Source organism: Pleurodeles waltl, chromosome 3_1 (assembly GCF_031143425.1).
Source record: "Pleurodeles waltl isolate 20211129_DDA chromosome 3_1, aPleWal1.hap1.20221129, whole genome shotgun sequence".
In the NCBI taxonomy this organism is placed as follows: Eukaryota; Metazoa; Chordata; class Amphibia; order Caudata; family Salamandridae; genus Pleurodeles; species Pleurodeles waltl.
In genome coordinates, this window is record NC_090440.1 from 1559857661 (window position 1) to 1559879837 (window position 22177).

At 42.5% G+C, this 22177-nt stretch overlaps 1 long non-coding RNA gene across 1 annotated transcript in view; it reads left to right on the forward strand.

The window, feature by feature from the left end:
• LOC138283382 (uncharacterized) overlaps nt 1-22177 on the forward strand; it is a 60809-nt gene that overhangs the window by 22915 nt on the left and 15717 nt on the right. The gene's annotated exons all lie outside the window — the stretch shown is intronic.

Below are 22177 nucleotides of genomic sequence, written 5' to 3' on the forward strand. Positions count from 1 at the left end.
CCGTACCTTTTGACTCCTGAGGACCCCCAATGAATCATTACTGGAAGCCGGGGACCCCCAGCAATTTGTACGATTTAATTTTCAAACATTAAAACAGTAATTTGCAAAAAATATAACAAGTACACACCAGACAAATACTCAAATGACTAAAGATAAAATTCTTGTATATTGAAAAAATATGCAAAAATTTAAACATTTTATTGGGAAGGTTGGCGCTGCATCTCGGCAACTACCTTTTCAATGTTTGGCTTTATTTAGGAAAGGTGAATCATCAGGTCAGATTCTACATTTCCGAAGCAATTTCTGTTTTTATTTTTTAAGTATGCAAGATCTGAGAAAGCTTTTTCACATAAATAAGTGAAGGGGAAAGGAAGTAAACCATAAGGGTCTCTCATCTCTCCCTAGCCTCTCTGTCATACGTACTTCATCATTTTATAGCACCTCCCATACCACTGTAAGGTGTCAGGGCACTTTACAGGGGATTACAAGGTGTAGGATTCACATGTCATCCACACTGGTAGGCATTTTCTGAGAGTGCTTGGTCCGGAGAAGCACAAACGTAGGAACACAGAACACACAGCACAGTGATTAGCGATGACGTTAGCACAGTGCTTAATTTGTAAATAAAAACGTGCCGGTGCCCAAATCCCTCCTCTTAAACATGCGGCTGCTGCAATTAAATGTGGGAACACGGAATACTGAGGCAGCATAATCCAGAAGAAGGTAGGGAACCTGCATTGGCTGTGTACGTTTGGGGGGCTCACTGCACATGAGCGCTGGGCCACTGAAGACATATACATGTCAGAGTAATCTTTTTAAGTTACTGTGGCATGCATATCTCTGGGACATGAGTGGATCAGACATGGGTCGGGACGCACTGATGCACAACACATGTAGTGCACAGACACAACTATCATTATGGTGCCACTATTCATTGGCAAATGAATGCTGGAACCACAATTATGCTACATTCAAACCTGTAAACTGTGTCCATGTGTGCACATTGCCAGGGGACCTCTACCTATCAGGTTTGGCTGCCCTTTGTGTGTGTGAGTTAGAACATGTTTGTGTCTGTATTATGCGATTGACTGGGTGAGATGGATGGAGCTGTAGATGGTGATGTGGTTGCGTTAGTATGTACGCCACTTGTATGTGGGATTGATGTTGTGTATGTTGTGTTGTGTGTTGTGTTGATGCATCGAACATTCAGGTGAGTAGTGTTGTGTGGTGGTCATTGTTGCAATGCGTGTAGTTGTGCCTGTGTGTGCGTGTGTTTGTGTACATGTCTGTGTTGTGTTGTGGTGGAATTGCAATGGATGCAGGTGTGTATGTGGTATATTGTGTCATGTGTGATGCAGGGGGACGCAAGGGGACACATGTGGCAAAGGTAGTGTGTTTGTTGGACTTACCTCTATTCCATAGCTGCTGCCATTGTCCACTGTCCATTGGGTTCCACAATGTCCTCTTTCTCTCAGAGGACCACCACCATAACACTGTCTGCAGGTCTGTAACTTCTAAATATGGCAGGTGAAAGACCATTTACGTGGCGGTCTTCTCGGGTCCATCGCTGATGTGGCTTGGCGGTGCGACCACCAAGATCTAAATCAGGCCCTTAGTTCCTCTCCAAAAAACATACTTAACAGAAGCAGGTCCTCATGCCAGATCCCCCTGCAACAGGTCTCCTAACACTGCCGCTTCCACACACATCTCTCCTGCTGCTATTGTTACCCTCTTTCTCTATTTCCCTCTGTTTTTGCTTTGTTTGTCTCGGGGATCCTTCATCTCTGTTGCCCTCTGTTCTCCTTTTTTTGCTTCTTTGTTATCTCTATTTTGCCACTTTGCTCTTTCATAAACTTTTTTGCTTCTGCTTTTTGCTGTTTTTGCCTCTTTGTTCTCTTTCTTTTTGCCCTTTGTCCCTCTCACTATGCTCTCCCGCCCACCCGCTTCCTGCCACCGGGCACCCCTCCCTCCTCCAAGGACCTACTTAATAGAGGCCGCAGTGCAACCCAATTGAGCAGGTCCTCGTGCCAGCCCTCCCTGCAACAGGTCTCCTGATACTGCTGCATCAACGCACATCTCTCCTACTGCCATTTTTACCCTCCGTCTCTACTGCCTTCTGTTTCTCCTTTGTTTTCCCATTTGGTCTTTCATTTCTGTTGTCCTCTGGTCTCCTTGTTTTGCCCCTTTGCTCTCTCTTTTTGCTCTTTCATCTCTTTCTTTGCCTCTGGCTTCCACTGTTTTTGCATCTTTGCTCTTTCTTTTTGCTTTTCATCACTCTCACCTCGCTTTCCCTCCTGCTTCCCACCCGCCCGCTTCCGGCGTGTCCTACATCCCGCATCTATCACCTAGGACCCCTCCTGCCCCTCAATATCTACTTAATGGAGGCCACAGTTGGCTGTGCAGTGGACGCACGCAACCGGCATGCTGTGAAGCTCCAAAGGCTAGCCAGTCTACACCCATCTGCCCCTGGACCTCACCCAGGTCCTGGAATCATGGCTCTACCCCCACCCACTGCTACAATGCAGAGGAACTCCTGGCCCTGGACCCCAAATGATGTAACAGCAGCTGCTGCACCTCCTCCTGAGCAACCAAAGGGCCGTTCACCTGCCTTCACTGCCTCTTCTCCTGCAATGCAGGACTGCTAGTCCACACAGGATCCTGTGCCACACCCACCAGGAAGACAACAAACAACCCAGAACCAATCCAGTGCATCCTGCTCAATGCCCAACCCCTCTGCAAACACACCACTGAAATCTGGGACAACTTCACCTCCCTCTCCCCTGATGTAGCTTTTATCACTGAAACCTGGCTCAGCCCCTCCTTGAGCCCCAACATAGCCACCACAACATCTGACAGCTACAAGATGACACACACCAACAAACATGGCAGACACATCACCATCATCTTCAAGGAATTAATCTGATGCATTGCCACCGATAATGACACCACACTGCTCATGGAACACCTCAACTTCCAACTACAGTCTGACGCCAAGACAATCAGGCCATCTTTGATGCAATCTCCACTTCATCGCCCCTCTAGCCATCGACTCCAACCACTAAATCCTACTGGGTGACCTCAATTTCAACATCGATGACCCTGACAACACCATCTCTACCACTCTTCCAGAGAACGTGAACAACATTGGCCTCGCTTAACTGGTCATCGAACTCATGCTCAAAGCTGGGCACAAACTCAAACCCATTTTAACCTCCAGCGATAGAGTCAAATTTAGCCATATCACAGAACTCACTTGGTCCGACCACACCATCGTTCACTTTGCCATCTTCGGTACACAGCATACCATCACTGGGCATCACAACTCATCCCACCACAGCTGGGTGCAAGGCAACAGAGACACAGTGGACTCAGGCCCTCTGCATCTCCTAACACAAAGCCTCATCAGACCTAGAAAAGGCCATCCAGATGTTCTCTACATGGATCTCTGAATTCTCCAACAGAGTCGCCCCGATGAAGCCAGCGAGATCCAACACCTGAAGACAAGCCAGCCGGAATATCCCAGAGCTCAGAACTGCCACGCGCAGCTGTTACCAACTTGAGAAACAATGGTGATCTACCAGGAACCCTTCCAACAGAGCCCCTCACAAAGTAGCCTTTAATGACTACCACTGGAAAATCAAGGAAGCTAAGAGAGCAGCTAACCACACAAAAGAACTGTTCAAAATAGTAAAGGAATACTCCAACTCCGCAGCCACAGAGAACACAATCCACCCTCATCAAGAACTCTGCAACAACCTCACTATTTTCACAGCAAGATTGCCACCAGATAGAACAACATTGCTCCCCAACCCACAGTTCTCAACCTCATCAACCGTGATCACCCAGCGCACACCAGCCGAACGATCACTGCATGAACACTGTGAGCCACACAAACCACCACGGCCATCATGTCATCCATCCACTCAGGAGCACCCATTGACCCATGCCACCACCACTTTTTCAACATGGACACCAATCAAATCAGCACCAAACTCACTAGCATCCTCAACACCTCCATCACCACGACAGCCTTCTCAGACAGATATACACATACAAAGATCGGACCCCCTCCTAAAGAAATCAAGCGCTGATCCTAGCAAACTCAAAGATTATCGATCGATCTCTCTGCTCCCTTACCCTGCCAAAGTGTTAGAGCAGGCCATCAACCACAGCTCACTGAATATTTGGAACAAAACAACCTGCTTGACATCTCCCAATCAGGGTTCTGAGCCAACCACAGTACGGAGACCACACTGATCACAGCCACAGATGACATCCAAACACTCCTTGATCACAGAGAGACTGCTGCCTCGATCCTCCTTGACCTCTCAGCAGCATTCAACACCGAATCCCACCACACCCTCATCAGCAGACTCCACAACATCAACATACAAGAGAGTGCCGTCAAATGGATTACCTCTTTCCTTAAAGGATGTACTCAGAGTATCCTGCTGCCTCCCTTCACTTCCGAGCCTAAAAACATCACAATACAGCATACCCCAAGGATCATTCCTCAGGCCCTGCACTGTTCACCCCCTACAAGACCCACCTCGAGGACCTCATCAGATCCCATGGTCTCAACATGATATCATATGCAGGTGACACTCAGCTCATCCTCTCACTCACCGAAGACTCTCCCACCAGCAGAACAAATTTCTACTACACCATGACCCATGTTGCCAACTGAATGAAAGCCAATTCCCTCAAACTCAACCCTGACAAAATAGAAGCACTGATCTTTGGGAGAAACGCATCCATATGGGACCACAGCTGGTGGCCAGCCGAACTCAGACCCACTGCTGCACCAACAGACCACGCATGCAACCTGGGCATTATCCTCAACAGCAAACTGATCATGAAGTGACAAGTCAACGGAGTCGCCTCCTCCTGCTTTCACACCCTCTATACGCTCCACAGAATCTTCAGATCGATCCTAGTCAACACCGGCAAACCCGTTACCCAGGCCTTCGTCACCTGCCACCTCGACTATGGCAATGCATTTGACTCAGACATCTCAATCAAACTCCTCAGAAGACTCCCGATCATACAGAACGCATCAGCTAGACTCATCTTGGACCTCCATAAATGGGCCAACATCACCTCCTACCGCTGAAACCTCCACTAGCTCCCCATCCAAAAGAAATGCCAGTTCAAGATCCTCATACACGTCTATAAGGCCTTACAGAATTAAGGACCAGCCTACATTAACCACTGACTGAACTTTCAACCCGTCAGACACCTGCGCTCCTCCTCACTAGCCCTTGCACACGCCCCGAATCTGTCACAGCTTCAGTGATGGCCATTCCTTCTTCTACATCACCGCCAAGACCTGAAATGACCAGCCCCTCATCCTTCGAACAGCACGTTCCCTTACGGACTTCAGAAAAAAACTCAAGACATGGCTTTTCAATGGAGGTCTCGTACTCCCATACCCAGATATACCCAGGAGTGACACTGCTGCACTCTACAAATACTGATTGATTGATAAAAGCTTAAACGTAGTTGGGTGGGATCTGTTTTGTATCATTAACATCAAATAAAAAAATGGGTAATTATTTAGTGTAACAAAAAATTTAATTGTACAGTTACACCCAAGAAGAGTGATACTGAGATAGCTCATTGTTAAATTCCTTATCAATAACATTCTGTCACGGAACTGAACATTCGGCTCGGGACGCGACAGCGGCACGCGGCGGCTGGACGTGCCGCACCCCTGCAATTTCGTGTTTTTATTGAGGCCCCAAATTGGGCATGGGGCCTCGCTACATTAATGGGGCGACGCACCCCCTCTAGTTTCTTGCCTCCCCTCACTCTCCATTTTTCCCCACTTACCTTCTGCTGCCTTTTCTTTCTTCTTTTCTGCCTTCAAAGGAACCTTTTGAAGTAAGAACGGACCATCGTAATCTGCAATGCTTACGCAATTATCAGTGTCGAAACAGTCGACAAGCTTGTTGGGCCTTTTCCTTTAGTCAATATGATTTCTATATTACCTATATTCCAGGATCTAAAAATATTTTGGCCGATGCCCTATCTCACCGTTATCCTGACAGTTCTAATACCCCTTCACAATATCTACTTGAACCAGACAAGATAATTGGTGTAGTCCAGTCATTCCTGGATGAAGTACAATCTGAATACTCAACCCTTTCAGAACAAGAACTAAAGGATCTGTGTCCCAAGATATGCAAACATAAAGAATACTACTATTACAAGGACACCTTATTTCTACCTTCTAAAAAAGTGCAAGAAAAAGCACTTCAGATGTGTCATGATTCCCCAGTAGCCGATCATCGGGTATTAAAGCCACGCAGGAATTACTTCTACGCTCTTTTTGGTGGCCTACGTTGAAACAAGACACCGAAAGATACGTGGAATCTTGTCCCATTTGTGCCCAAGTGAAAGTACCCTGTACTAGGCCCACAGGACTACTTCGACCATTACCAGTTCCACCAGCCCCTTGGCATATGATATCAACCGACTTTATGTGCTCATTGTCTCCATCAGCGGGAAACCGAGTTATAATAGTGACGATAGATTCATTTACTAAGATGGCTCATTTTACCGCTTTGAAGAAATTACCCACTTCCCAAGAATTGAGTCAGATCTTTATTCAACACATTTTTTGTCTCCATGGTCTCCCACAAAGTATTGTGTCAGACAGGGAACCTCAATACATATCACGGTTCTGAAAACACTTTTGTAAGATCTTGAATATCAATGTAGCGTTATCATCTGGATTCCATCCCCAAATCAATGGGCAGACCGAACGTCTCAACCAGGGACTTGAGCAATATCTTTGTTGTTTTTGTAATTCCACTCAGAGTAACTTGAGCACTTATCTTCCCACTGCAGAGTTTTCTTACAATAATATCGTCCATAGTGCCTCCAAAGTCACTCCTTTTTTCAATTCATATGGATTCCATCCCACATCTTTTCCAACTACTCCCAAAACCTCCTCTACACTTCCTGCTATCACCTCTCTTTCCAAAAGACTACATAGAATTCAAAGGCTTATTCGATCTAATCTATTAGTCACTAAAAGATACATGAAAAGACTGGCTGTTAAGAAACAAAGTGAGGTTCCAGCTTATCATGTTAAAGATAAAGTCTGGCTTTCTTCAAGATTTTTGCCCCTACGTCTTCCCAAAATAAGTTTAAGCCCTGTTACTACGGACCCATTTGTATTCTTCAGAAAATTAATCCTGTAACTTTCCTTCTCCGGTTACCTCAAACCTGGAAAATCCATCCAGTCTTTCATGTCTCTCAGTGGAAACCCTATACACCTGATCCTTTTTCCTGACGTTACACATGTCCTCCTCCTTTGTTGGTGGATAATAAACCTGAATGTGAAGTACAGGAAATATGTGACTCTTATATATTCCGGAACCATCTCCAGTATTTTATTCATTGGAAAGGATATCCCCTTAGTGAATGTTCTTGGGAAGATGCCTCTTCTGTTCACGCCCCTCTTCTGATTAGTCAATTTTTTCGTCTGTTTCCACACAAACCCGTGGCTCTGGCTGGGTCACCTACTGTCGCACCGCGTGCCATGGCCCGAGCCGAACATTCGGCTCGGGATGCGACTGTGGCGCGCGGAGGCGGGATGCACCGTGCCGCTGCAATTTCCTGTTTTTTAGCGAGGTCCCAAATTGTGCATGGGGCCTCGCTTCATTAATGGCGCAATGCGCCCCTGGTAGTTTCTTGCCTCCCCTCACTCTCCATTTTTCCCCCTTACCTTCTGCTTCTTTTTCTTTCTTCTTTTCTGCCTTCCTCGTTTCTTCTTGACTTTATGCCTTTCTTTCATGTCCATGATTCTTTTCTATTTCCAGCATGCCTTCCTTCTCCCTGCATGCCTTTGGAACCTTACTTAACATGGTGACTTTTACTATGGATTTCTATGTTATGTTCCCAATCCAATATGGTGTCTTTTACTTCCTGCCAGTCACTTTCTGTTCTTTGGGTATATAAGGTGTGTGATCCCTGTTCTCTTTGCACTGCAACACTTGCTTTGGGTGGTGAGCTTTGCTCCTATTCTTCTGCGTCAGATATATGATTTCTGAACCTGTTCCAGCTTTTTTTCTTTGACATTTTTGCCTTTTGTTCAGATTGACTTTTTACTTTTTGTTTTTGTTCCAGGAGTTCCTATTCGAGGTTTTTTCTCTTTTTGTTTTTTTTTCCCTCGGGGACTCCTTCTGGAGGGCACGGACTGCGTTTGGTGTTCCCTCCGTCAGCAGCACTGTGGCTACCAGAAAGGGTCGCACCTACCTGGGTCAAGCCAGAACCTATAAGAACAAAGACCTCGCCACATTTCCAGTGGGCCACAGACACAGACAACGAGTAGGATGTGACACATTCCCTTCATTGTCCTTGTTTACAGTCCTACTGAAGCAGACTACAATTTTTGTCCTGCTGTTTCCAAGACATGTTTACAATGTGAGGATGATTTTTTTTATTATGGGGGCAACTGTATACAAATTATGGACTAGTTTACAGACCCCCAATCACAATGCATACATAATTTAATTCTACTATTTCACAAAAAAACCTAGTGGATTCATGGAGACTCTGTAATCCCTCCAAAAGAGAATATTATTTTTTCCTTTCATTTTATGGATTCCTCACTAGACGAGATCTCATTTTGGTTAGTACATTTTTATCTCAGAATATTTCTCCTCACTTATTATAGGACACATTTAAAGCTACTGCTCATGGTCACAATATTGAATTTGTCTCTAAATAAAAGAAATACGCTGAAAAAAGCATACTTCTTTACTCTCTACAATAAAACAGTTTTAATATTGTTTTTTCGAAATCTGGAACTGATTCACTAGAACTTGTTGAGGCCAAATTACATTTGAAGAAAAAAATGCAGACAATGCTGACCTCCATTTTATTTTGTAGCAGTGCTCGTTATTAAGGTGGCCGTAATAAAATGAGAAACTTTTTTGGCTTATTATTTAAAGGTCAGGAAACAATGTACTACTATTGTGTCTATATACTCCTCCATGGGCCGGTGCTTCTTCAAAGATAGTGATATTCAAGATAAATTTGTGAAGTTTTATAAGACTCTTTATACTGAACATCCCACACGTTCATCTCATATTGATACATATTTACAGGATACAGGATATAATACAGCTGATCATGATAATAACTTGTCTCCTCTTGAAAAAGAAGTATCTCTAGCAGAAGTACTCACAGCACTTTATTCTCTCATGAAGGGTAAAACTTTGGGTCCTGATGTCGTCACTGTAGAGTTTTTTCACCAATATTCCAGCATACTAGTTCCAGAATTTTTACAACTACTTAGTTTTTTCTCTACCACTGGTGCTGCTGGTGGTTCCTTCCAGAAAGCCTTAATTTGTCTCACTCATAAAGAAGGATGGAGTCCAACACAATGTCAAAATTATAGACACATTTCACTTGTAAATGTTGACTACAAAAGTTTCACCAAAATCTTGGCACTATGCCTTGAATGCCCTGACCCTCTCCTGCCCAAAGTTATCAGTAAGAAGCAATTTGGTTTTGTCAAGGGCAGACTAGCCTCAGATAATTCTAGGTTATTTTGTAATGTCTTGAATAAATCTTCACCCCTTCATTAATCATAGCGGTTGACACTGATGCACAAAAGGCAGTTGAAAGGATAGATTGGTCCTTCTTGTTGAAATCCTTAGCTTGCCATGGATTTGGCCCTAATGTAATTTGGCTTACTTCTTTATTATATAAACTTCCAATAGTTTTTGTCTCCGTTAATAGGAACGTTACCCAGTACTTTCAATTACAACGTGGTGTTCGTCAGGGTTGTCCTCTATCTCCCTTTTTATTTGGTTTATCTCTTGAACCGCTCCTTTCCCAGATTTGTGCAAACTCATTGATATTAGAATTTAAATATGGAGATAAACTTTTCAAATTATCAGCTGATGCACATGATATCCTTTTTCTTTCAAACTGGGACCATTCAGTGCCAGTTTTCCTTAAAGAAAATTTTTCTGAATTCTGTTCTGTTTTAAAATATAATATTAATTCTGAAAAAACTGAAATTATCCCTAATACCAAATTCCAACTTAAACAGTTTTTTGATTCTTCTGGATTCCATTGGAACACTTCTAAGACCATGGTGCTGAATTTTCTTTCTTCCTGGAATCACCTATTTCTTTCCTGGTGGGGTTGTCTTGACTCTACCAAATGATGATTACCCCTACTTTATTAAATATTTTATCCATGATCTTGGCATATATTCTATACCTTCTAAATTTCTCTGGGACAGCACAATATCTAGAACAGCAGTAGTACAGCTCAGAAACACTAAAAAGGAGGGAGGTCCAAATGGTCCAAACTTTCGTATCTATTATAAAAAACTTTCTGTTTGAAACAAACTGTTTTGTTCAAGTATACTTCTCCATTTACACATCTATTGCTTGATACTGAGCATTCCTTGCTTGCTCTTTTTTCTCCCAATGAAAACCCGTCCTTTTCCTCAAAGACGTGTTACATCTTTACCACTCTTTAAACATACTTCCATTCTGTTGAAGCTCTATTATCAGCCACACAATAAACCCTCAGGGCATCTTCTTACCATCTCCTCTATGATATAATAATTTAATTACAATTAACAATAAGCCAGTATTTTTGAGGTCTTGGGGGCAGTAAGGCATTATAAAGGTTGGGGATTTATTCTATAATAATGCCCTGAAGTACTTTCCTCAGACTCCTTGTCCACTCAAGTCAAATGTATATCTATATTCTATTTGGACGTTTTATCATAGAGCCTCCTTTATATATAAACATTTCTGCCTCTCTTAATCAATCTAAAACTAAAAAGGGAAATTGGTTGGTAATCCGATTTGGGATGTACTAGGTCTATCTCAATCTGGAATAAGATAAGGTATAAAATTCATAAGGTATCAAGATAAGCTACTACTACTCAAACAATATTCTTTTTATTTCACAGACTTTATCTTTCTCTCACTCAAATAGCTACATTTTCCAAAGATACTAATGGTGGTTGTCATCCTGTGATCATTCTAGCGAAGATCTTGCACATTCTATTTCATTGTCTGTCCACATTATCTTTTTGGCAAAATGTTTGCTCTCAATTTACAATCATTTGAAGCTACATTGTCCTTTTTCCCCTTTGATACTTTTTTGGATGTGTATTTGATGATTATAACCCACTCATTCATAATAATAGGTTGCTGGATCTATTGTTGACTTTAGCTTTTCAACAAATAATCTTTAAATGGAAGTGTTCCTTGAATACTTCCTACAAAGCTTGGTGGTATAATGTATGTCATTATTGTAGATTAGATACAGATTTGCACCTTTGTCTCTTCCGTATGTAAATAGATATTTATTTTTGGTTGCCACTGACAAATGTTCTTGATACTGTTGTTAAGAAGAAAACTAATTGTATTTCTTCAGAGAATTTTAAACCTCTATAATCTGTTAACCTCTTAGCTGCTAGGCCTCCCTCCCCCCCCCCCAATTGCTGAGCCCTTTTTTGGCTACTCGGGGTAGTTCGCGCATAGGCCTTCATAACTACTTGTTCACATCAACTTTGCGTACTTTTTTTCCAACATCCTAGGGATTCTAAAGGTACTCAGAGTTTGAGGGTTCCCCTGGAGGAAACCAAGAAATTAGCCAAAATACAACTAAAATGTCATTTTTTTCAAAAAAATGGGAAAAATGGCTGCCAAAGAAGGCTTGTGGTTTTTTCCCTCAAAATGGCATCAACAAAGGGTTTGCGGTGCTAAAGTCACCATCTTCCTAGCTTTCAGGAACGAGCAGACGTAAATCAGAAAAACACATTTTTCAACACAATTTTGGCATTTTACTGGGACATACCCCGTTTTTACTATTTTTTGTGCTTTCAGACTCCTTCCAGTTAGTGACAGGAGATGGGTGTGAAACCAATGCTGGATCCCGGACAGCTAAACATTTTTTAAAAGTAGACAAAATACTGACTTCAGCAAGGGGTCATTTCCAAAATGGGCATAAGATGAGGTGTTGAGAAGCAGTGGTTATTTGCACATCTCTGCATTCCGGGGTGCTCATACTAGCATGTGAATTACAGGCCATTTCTCAAATAGACATCTTTTTACACACTGTCTTACATTTGGAAGGGAAAAATGTAGAGAAAGACAAGGGGCAATAACACTTGTTTTGCTATTCTATGTTCCCCTAAGTGTCCCGATAAAAATGGTACCTCACTTGCGTGGGTAGGCCTAATGCTCGTGACAGGAAACGCAACATGGACACATCACATTTTTACATTGAAATCTGACGTGTTTTTTGCAAAATGCCTAGCTGTAGATTTTGGCCTCTAGCTCATTTTTCAAAACTAGACACCTAGGGGAATCCAAGATGGGGTGACTAGTGTGGCTCTCACCAGGTTCTGTTACCCAGAATCCTTTGCAAACCTCAAAATTTGGCCAAAAAAACACTTTTTCCTCACATTACGGTAACAAAAGGTTCTGGCATCTGAGAGGAGACACAAATTTCCTTCCACCCAGTGTTCTCCCAAGTCTCCCGATAAAAATGGTACCTCACTTGTGTGGGTAGGCCTAGCGCCCGCGACAGGAAATGCCCCAAAGCACAACGTGGACACATCACATTTTGCCAAAGAAAACAGAACTGTTTTTTAGCAAAGTGCCTAGCTGTGGATTTTGGCCTCTAGCTCAGCCAGCACCTAAGGAAACCTACCAAACCTGTGCATTTTTTAAAACTAGATACCTAGGGGAATCCAAGATGGGGTGACTTGTGGGGCTCTCACCAGGTTCTGTTACCCAGAATCCTTTGCAAACCTCAAAATTTGGCCAAAAAAACACTTTTTTTCCTCACATTTCGGTAACAAAAGGTTCTAGCATCTGAGAGGAGCCACAAATTTCCTACCACTGAGCATTCCCCTGAGTCTCTTGATAAAAATGGTACCTCACTTGTGTGGGTAGACCTAGCGTCCATGACAGGAAATGCCCCAAAGCACAACATGGACACATCACATTTTGCCAAAGAAAACAGAACTTTTTTTTGCAAAGTGCCTAGCTGTGTATTTTGGCCTCTAGCTCAGCCGGCACCTAGGGAAACGTCCAAATCTGTGCATTTTTGAAAACTAGATACCTAGGGAAACTCAAGATGGGGTGACTTGTGGGGCTCTCACCAGGTTCTGTTACCCAGCATCCTTTGGAAACCTCAATATTTGGCAAAAAAAATAATTTCCTCACATTTTGGAAATAGAAAGTTCTAGAATCTAAGAGGAGCCACAAATGTCCTTCCACCCACCATTCCTCCAAGTCTCCCGATAAAAATGGTACCTCACTTATGTGGGTAGGCCTAGTGTCTGCGACAGGAAGATATCACACAACGGTCAATGTTAGTCCTTACATTAGGCAACTGTTGACCCTGGGGTGATCCATTTCTGATGCAGGCACTAGGTACAGGCACTCAAGTGGGGTAGTGTTTTTATCAGGACAGGTGAGGAATCACTGGGTGGTAGAAATTTTGTGGATCCCAGCATATTACCGTAGTTTGTGAGACAGAAATTCAAGAAATAGTTTTTATTCAACATTTCAGCTTTGCAGGGGATGCTGGGTAAGAACACTTTGGGGGATCCACACAAATCACACCTCTGTAGATTCCCCCAGATGTCTAGTTTCCAGAAATGTCTAGGTTTAGTATGTTTCCAAATATGGCCGCCAAGCCCAGGACCAAAATCACAGGTGCCTGCCTTACAAAACCATTTTGTTTTATGATAGATAATTTTGATATCTCCACAATCTGATTTGGGCGGTGGAATTTGGGGCTGAACTAAATTGGAGAGCTCCCAAGCGAGCACTCTCTCTCTGTGCTTGCGGCCGCATTCACCTGCTCTCTGGGTTGGGCTAACTCACTATTGTTTGTTGCACAGACTGTGCTTGCGAAGGGACAGCAGGACTGTCCTCATCACCTCCCTCATAATTACTGGAAGAGGAGTTATTGAATGGGACTCCTCCGACTGAAAAATCACTCCCAGAGTCTGGGCCATTGTCAGATGCTGTCTCAGTATCTGCTGTCTCAGTCTCTGATCCTATGTCAGATCTTTCCTCTATAACCCGAGTGAGGCCGTGATCAGCAGTCATCCAACGAAATGCCATCTCTGCTACTGGCTAAACTGTTGCTCTAAAACACTAGCCTACATAGACAGTCACAAAATTGCTGGTGTGTGTGTGATACGTGCAACAGTAGAGGTCACCTTACCTTTGCTTCTTCCTTCAATCAGCACATTATTTCAAGACACTCAAGAAACACCTTGTCACATACCAATTGTCACAGTCTTTAGCACCTCTAGTGCCCAGTCCAACAATCATTATTGGTGCTCCGACTCCCATGTCTTCCTCCTCAGATTCCCTCATGACCACCCAGCAAAAGAGCCCTTCATCTCTCCATAGCCGCCCCGTACATACATTTCATTTGTATTATAGCGCAGGTAATGGCTAACTTTACTAATGTACTCAGCTATTTACATAAAATACAGATTTGCTCTTTGCAGTAGGCATATAAACCTTCTGCGCTTCTTTATGGCACCAAAACTGCCACTAGACAAAAGTCTGATCCTTTTGTAGCAGAAACATAATCACAAGACTTACTTGACTCCTTATTGCTGCCTAAAAGCTACAGCTGAAACGCGTGAAACGCGTCAGTTGAAGAATGTGCATTGCTTTGAAGACGCATGCTTCAACTGCAAGACAAATAGTGGCAAATATATATATATACATATATATATATATATATATATATATACATGTATTTGGGTCTGGTTTTCCAGGGGGCCGATTGCATCCCCCAGGGAAGGGAAACCACACATGCATTGACAAAAGGGATCTATGCTAACTAGTTACGCGACCCCCAGCGACATCTTATCTCAGGACTCTGTGTTACCCTTCTAAGAAATAAATTCAACAAACTGAATCTGAGCTTGCTGAACATGATTTTGTTTTAATAATTGGGATCTGACTAACGGGATCGGTGCAGCCGTCAGATGGTCATCGGTCCATCTGTTGAAGATTTATATATATATATATATATATATATATATATATATACACACATGTATTTGGGTCTGGTTTTCCGGGGGGGCGATTGCAGCCCCTAGGGAAAACACACATGCATTGACAAAAGTGATCTATATATAGATAGATAGATAGATAGATAGATTATTTTAGTAGTTGTATGGTTTCCTTGGGGGCCATAATGGCCCCCAGGGAAACCCTACAAATACAAAAAAAATTATTGCCCCCACAGGGGGTCGCCCTGCCCACGGACGACCCCCTGTCAATTTTTTTTTTTCTTTTTTTTTTTTTTAAATGTAGCCCCAGAGGACACCTACCTTTATTTAAAAAATATGCCCATGAGGGGGGGCCGGCCCATTTGCAGATAGGGCCGACCCCCCCAAGTGAAATCCCTCGTGTCTACGGGAGTTTCCTGGCCCTCAATCACAGCGACGTTGCAATTGAGGGCCAGGAAACCTGTTCAGGAAGGCCTTGCTTTCAAATGAGCCCTTCCCGATTGGGGGAAGGCCGTTTAGGGCCGTTTTCCTTTTGGCCACTTCCTGCTCCGATGGAAAAAACAAAACAGTGACGTCAGCGCGCCTCGCAGCGCACTGACACCAACAAAGGGGAGGGTGGGGGACTGGGGTAGACACAGAAGATCTTCGGTGTCTTCCTGGGGTTTTAAAAAAAAAGCACCTGAGGATTTTTTAACCCCCTCCCTGGTGTCGGCCACTGATTGTGACCTGCACCAGGCAAGCAGTGTGGGCGTCGGCCAGTGGACAATGCCACCAACTAAGGGGTTAAATTCTCTGCATTTGTTCTAGTTTATTTTCCCCACCATTTCTTTTGATATGTTTTGTTTCTTATTGCTTCTCCAATTCTGCTGTCTGGTCTTCAGCCTTCTTTCCCTTTCTACTCCCCCTTCCCTCATGTATCAAAAATGTTAAACAAGTTTTTTTTGTATTTGCTATCTTAGTTACTCTTCTTTACTATATATGTTTTAATACCATTGTTATTTTCTATTATTTGCATTTTTCCATAAAGCTTTTCAAACACAAAAGTTACACTGAATGTGTTGAAGACCTGTGATGTAATGCATACCTCAAAGACCACTAGTGGTCAATCACAAAGAGCCTGGGATCCAGCAAATCCCCATAAAGGAAATCAGGCCCTCATTATGACTCTGGTGGCATGGCCAACCCGCCACATCTCCACTCATACCGCCATAGCGTACCAACCCGGCGATCCACAGAGGACCGCCTGCGGCATTATGAGCAGGCCTACCACCATAATTTTCAAGGCAGTAGCACCACCACGAAAACCATGGCGGTAGGGCTACCGGTGACAGGGAACTCCTTCCCTGTCACCGGTAGACGGCTCCCCCCAGCAAGCATTTGTACACTCATGGCGCTCCCCACCCCCCCTACAGTCACTGGACCCCCACCCCACCTACAGTCACTGCACCCCCACCCCCCTCCCGCATACATGCACACACACACACCCACACGCACCATGCATACACCCATTCAACTCCACTTCCATACACCCATTCACTCACACTCATCCATACATGCATTCACTCACACATATTCACACACATTCAGGCATGCATCCATACTTACATGCTCACACGCATACACACTGATATGCAGACACGCACTCACTGCAACATTCATACACGCAGTCACTTACATGCATAGAAGCACGCATACACTGCAACACTCACAGACACATTCACACACGCACACACATATTCAAATACATACCACACCACATACAACACCCCCCTCCCCTGTTGGATGCCCGACTTACCTTGTCCGGCGAGGAGGTCATCTGGCAGGGAACAGGAAGGGGTGCTGCTACCGCCGGCAGAGCCCCACTAGCAGGACACTGCCAGGCCATATTAATCGCCATAATACGGCTGGCGGCGTCCTTCTGGCTGGGCGGTGCAGGTGATAGCACCACCCAGGTGCCTCACCCGCCAGTATGGATACTGCCGGGTTTCCACCCTAATTGTGGCGGAAATCCAGCAGTGTCCATATTATGGCGGGCGGAAGACCACCAGCACTGGCGGTCTTCTGGAGCCTGTGGCATTGGCTGTCTTGGGAAAAGACCACCAATGTCATTATGAGGGCCTCAGTCTCTAGAGACATGTTTAAAACAGATGATAGTTGTGCTGGGCCTCTACTCAACTTTGAGTGACTGCACATAGTCCTTTCCAGCAAATGTCATTCCCCTAATGCATCTGACACAGGGCAAGTCTTCAAAAGCCATTCTCCTATAGTCACTCACCAAAGGTATTTTAGGCTAACCAAAAGTGATCCAGAATCAATCTACTTATCTTGTTCTCTGACAATGCAATTCTCACATACTTATCCCTATGATTTCTATTATGTTGTACAAGGAAAAGTCATTTTTGTAAAACATTTTTGGAGGGCTAGTGGATGGACTGACTTAACAGACACATACTGTTGGCATCCCCGAGTTTGCTTGTCATCAAAATATCTAATTAAAAGAAGCTTAGGAAAATTAATTCATGCTCCTCCACTCTATGGAATGCTCTTTCCTTTGCTTAAGCTTCGAAGACAATTTTCCCATACTCTGGAGAAGCCTCAAAACCCAACTGATTTTGACCCATGTGGCAGAAGTGTGACAAATTCTGCTGTTTAACAAGCTCCCCTCCCAGGCTCTCCCCTTATAGTAAAGATTGATTTTAGGACTACCCAGACCCTTGTTTGCTTAAGTACTTTGTGGAAGCTTGTAGCAGAATGAATATTTTAGTGTAAAACCTAAATAAATGTGTGTGGAGTTTCAAGAACCTAGCAATCGAAATGGGATGTTTTTGTTGACACTCTTTGAGCTCTTACAGGCCACCAAATGGTCAAACCCCTGATAAATTAACTTCTCTGATTTTAAGGTCTCTTCTGAGACAGGACACATGCATTGTCACTTGCGACCTTCTGTTGTTTAAAAAAAATATATATATATATAAAAGGGCTTTTACCCCACCCATTACTTACCATTGGTTGACTTTATTGTCATGCTTATTTCCGGACTTTTAATTGCTGACTGCGTACGTGTGCATGTCGGCTTCACTTCATCTCCCTGTCTTTCTTTTCTTCCCTACAGCATTAGACAACATACTAATTGATTTCTTGATAAGTGTTCTTTCGCACTGCTTGCGCTTGGATTGTGGTACTTTTTTGTGAGTGTGTATTGTTTTTTCTATGTTCTTTTTACACCCTTATATCCCTTTCTATCTATTTTTTAACTGCTTTAATGCCGCTTCATTTTTGTTTTTTCATCTGTGGTCTGCTGCTCCTCTCGCTCATTGCTTGCTTTTCTGACTTCAAAACTTCACTTTCCAGTAAGCTGCTTTTCTTGTGCCAGTTTTTTTTAGCCATGTAACAACATCATTTACCAAATTTCAATAAAGTTGCATGTTGCAGCCTTCACTAAGGGTGGGTTTGTTTATGACTCATACTTGTTCTGGTTACATTCCTTGTAATGCTGCCTTCCTACCCAATTTTGGAAAGCCAGAGAATGTTACGTTTTTTAAATTGTACCAACCTGTATTATTAGCCTTTGTCTTATTGTATATTTATGCATGCTATTAGCAGATCATTGCTTGTACGCCTCAATAGCACATGCACTTATACCATAATATACTATACCATAACAGGCCAAGTTATACCATTCCATACCATACTATACATTAACAGACCATAACATACCATAATGCACATTAACAAACCAAGCCATGCCATGAATCCCAAACAATACTAAATAAGAACAAGCCATATCATACCATACCATAACAGTCCATGCCATCCTATATTATAGTACACAATAATAGGCCATACCAAAACATACCATGCAATAATAGCCCATGGTATACCATACTATAAAATGACAGCTCATTCCATACCATGATATAATGTATGACAGGCCATACAGTATTATACTATCCAATTACATCACCTTTGTCTTCCTTTAACTCTACCCACCCCTAGACCCCCAAGTCAGCTTTACCTCCATTTACCTCTGTCTCTCAAATCACCATCACCTCCATTTACATCTATCAACCACTGAACCCTCAATTCACAGTAGTATGGCACAACAATGCATATCTTTACCATACATACCTTTACCACGCAGTCTTTATAACACATACACCTATACCAAGCATACCTTTACCACTCACATACAAAGGATAACATTTAGAGTTATCATTTCCATACATAGTTTTACCATACATACATTTATATCGCATATCTTTAGAACACACTTTTTTAAATGTAAACATAGAAGTTAATATGGAAGAAAGCTTTAAATTGTATTTACAGAAGCAAATGAATTATAGTACAATAAACTGAAATGGGTTACAGGATTAATTATCCGAGAGTTTAAAATTAGATCCCTGGTATACCCAACCAGTGGAAAGCCCAAGTGGAAAAAATTGCAAATGGATTCGGAGGACAAACTCTCAAAGAATATCATTTCACTTCAAATCAGTGTATGGTTTATTCCATGTATACATCAATAGTTGACACAGCTTGATACAACCAACACCTGTTTCATGACACTATCACTTCTTCTAACCTGTTAGTTCAAAAAATGAAAGCAAAAACAATTATGAGTACATACCTCCAAAACTAGAATGAATCAACCAAAACCCCAAGTTATATAACATAAATACTGCATCTTATGAAAAATACTATTCACAAAACAATTACAAAAATAATACATCATAAAATAACATGGCATTGTATGATAACAGTAATGACATGAGATACTCTGATACAATACAATAAGAATAGCCTTATAAATGTGTAACTCAATGGCATTCTTCATAAAAAACATTGCAAGAAATTATACATAATAAAATAATAATATGACAGTATATAGTAACCATGTATTGAAATGAGATTCCCTGATAAAATGAAAAACATCCTTGCAAATCAATGACTCCATATTGACCTTCATGAAAAGACTATCTAATTCAAGATTTTTGATGATAAACTTCATATAGAAACTCAATCACATTGTAGAAAACAAGTACTAAGGGGATGTTATGAACATCTCAAAACCGGCATAGGTCAAACTCTCTTCACGTGTACTCTTGACATAATCAATTGCTACTCTTATGCATCATCTTTTGCTGACCTAGCTATTCTTTTTATGGATAGGTATGAATTAGCTTACCTGGCTGATAAAGGGTGATACCCTAAAACCGGTCCCAGGATGTTTGTTTCCGGTCCTTGGAGGACCTGGCCTGGCTGTTTGGGCTGGACTGTTCCCATTGGGAACAGGGTCAAGACTGATTTGCATATGGCTGGGTCCAAACTGGGGTGGCATGGTGAGCAAAATAAAGATGGATAAGATCCAGATCTGTGACTGGGGGCGGGTGTTTGTAATGTTTCAGCATCATCCTTTTGTGTTGCTATAGATATGAATGTGAACACATATAAGCTGAGGACAATCCATGTATGCAGAACATCGCTTTGTGGAAGAGATACATTGATGATGTCCTGATGATCTGGACAGGGAGTGGGATGGTATTACAGAGGTTCCACTATTGGCTCAATGGCAGGTCTCATAACATTAAATTCACCAAATCTTGAGATCAACTTTCTGGATATTAATATCAGTGCCAAAAATGGTAAACTTTACACCACACTTTACCATAGAGTGTTAGAGAAATACATTTTTGAGATACTCTAGCTACTACCCGAGGAACCTGTGTGATAATCTGCCATATGGCCAGTTCCTCAGGATTCGAAGGAATTGCTTTAAGGAATTGGGTGACCTACTGGAGCAATTAGTGACATGTGGGTACCCTAAATGACTTCTAAAGAAAGCACGGAAGAGGCCTTAGTATTGTCCCTGTGAGGTCCTTTTGGAACCTAACCAGAAATCAGATAGGTCCCATGAGAGAATCATTTGTGTGACTACCTTTTGCACAAGGAGCAATGATATCAATATAAATAAACACTGGAACCTGGTTTCAGATGAGGTCAGCACTAAGAAACTACCCATATATGCTTTCAAGAAAGGCAAGAGTGTCTTTGGTGGACCCGCTAAACCTAATCTACTCACAAAATCTAATCTAATCACACAATGGAACCTACCACAATTTATGGGACATTTAGGTACGGTAGCTGTAAAGCATGTGCTTTGACAATTGAAGCCAAAATGTTTGTTAACAATGAACATAACTACACACTAAGGGGCCATACCAATTGCAATAGCACCAATGTGATATTTGCAATCAAGTGCTTGTGTGAATATTGCTATGTTGGACAAACTCGCCAGAAAGTAAAGGCACACATTCTGCAACATTGCAGCAGGATACACTGTCAGGTACAGGGAGCACCATTGGTTGAACATTTCACCACTTTTGAATACCCAGCTGGCAATCTGAGATGGCTGGTGATTGAAAACGTTATTGCCAATCCAAGGGGTGGCAACTTTGCCAACACATTGAGTTTACAGAAGTGCAAGTAGATACACACATTGAACACTGTCCTGAGGGGGATGAATGAGTTCAAGGAAACGTTTCAACATTAAATAATGGGTGAACTATATCTTTGTGCAACCTAGCCTTCATAGTCTCCTTGGTCACATCACACTGTCCCACTGAGTGGGACAAAGGGATCTTAGGCACATATGTTTTTTCATGTGTATTAAGTACAGTCGTTTGTGTATCAAATCAGATACCCCCCAGGTCCAATATACACTGATACATTTAAATCATGATTATCTAGCTATTGAACATTGTTTTAATAGTTTCTTTGGAATATCTTTCTACTCGCTGATTTTTGTGTGCTTATTGATATCGTTATCACTTCAAGGACTTCAGAGATTGGCCCAGTATTGCAAATCCTGTACGGATGGTAGCTCTGTATCATGTGTTTCATTCATTGTCAACTGACAGCCATTTGAGAGGCCTCACAGGACAATAGATTTGTCCCGTGACTCATATCGATAGAACTGTAAAGACTTTGAAGAGAGCCCCAGTGTTGTAATCTCTGTATGAGTCATTTCTATATATTCTGTATTTCATTTATTGATCACAGACATCTCCTTTTTAATGCCTCTACAGGACAACTTCTTCGCCCTGTGACTCATGTCACTATCTCTATAGTGGCTTT